The 1083-nt window shown below is 56.5% G+C and overlaps 1 pseudogene; it reads left to right on the top strand.

Moving 5' to 3' along the window:
- Positions 1 to 239: 239 nt before the first annotated feature.
- On the top strand, positions 240 to 378 carry LOC123151349 (uncharacterized; annotated as a pseudogene).
- Positions 379 to 1083: the final 705 nt, after the last annotated feature.

The raw sequence follows: 1083 nt of genomic DNA, 5'->3' as shown, positions 1-1083 counted from the left end.
AGCAAGTGCTCGCCTATCTGGTGAATTCCGTCTCCAAGGAGGTCCTCACGCAGATGGTGTCGGTCGAGTCAGCGCACTCGGCCTGGACTGCGTTGAAGAACATGTTCTCTTCGCAGTCCCGCTCCCGCATCAACAATCTTCGCATCGCCCTCGCCAACACGCAGAAGGGCAACCAGTCCGTCCCCGTCTACTTTTCCAGGATGCAGTCGCTCGCCGACGAGCTTGCGGCTGCTGGCAGACCCATGGAAGACGACGAACTCATCTCCTTCATCCTGGCCGGCCTCGACCTCGACTACAATCCTCTGGTATCTGCCCTTGACGCCCGCACTGAGCCAATTACTCTCCACGCCCTGTACTCCCAGATGGCAAACTTCGATCAGCGGGTGGAGTTGTTCCATGGCTCCGGCGGCAATGGTGGCTTCAAGTCTTCTGCAAACGCTGCAGCACGTGGGAGCGGCTATCAGCGTGGCCGCGGGACTTCGCGTGGCCGAGGTGCTGGCCGTGGCAACCCTGGCCAAGGCCGTGGCTGCACCAGCGGCAACGCCCCTCCCTCCTACAACAGCAACAAGGGGGGCGATCTGGCAGACCAGGAGGACCAGGAGGGCCAGGACCTCATGGCGGCGGTTTCCGCAACGACAACCGGCCTCAGTGCCAGATCTGCAGCAAGCCAGGACACCTTGCCATAGAGTGCTGGTACAGGTTCACGGAGGACTACCTTCCAGAGGATAAGGTGAGCGCATCTGCCACATCAAACTCGTATGGGATAGATACCAACTGGTATGCGGACAGCGGCGCCACCAACCATATCACCGGTGAGCTTGAGAAGCTCACCATCCGTGACAAGTATCATGGAGGTGATCAGGTCCACACTGCTGATGGTGCAGGTGTGAGCATTAGCCATATTGGTCACTCCATTGTTAAAACCAAAGATCAAAAATTTCGTCTAAATCAAGTCCTATATGTTCCCACTGCCTTGGAAAACCTTCTTTCTGTTCATCGCTTCACCCTTGACAACCATGTTTATGTTGAATTTTGGCCCTATTTCTTTTTCATTAAGGACCAGGTCACGGGGAGGGTGCTGCA

Source organism: Triticum aestivum, chromosome 1B (genome assembly GCF_018294505.1).
Source record: "Triticum aestivum cultivar Chinese Spring chromosome 1B, IWGSC CS RefSeq v2.1, whole genome shotgun sequence".
In the NCBI taxonomy this organism is placed as follows: domain Eukaryota; kingdom Viridiplantae; phylum Streptophyta; class Magnoliopsida; order Poales; family Poaceae; genus Triticum; species Triticum aestivum.
This window is presented reverse-complemented; position numbering and strand designations above follow the sequence as displayed.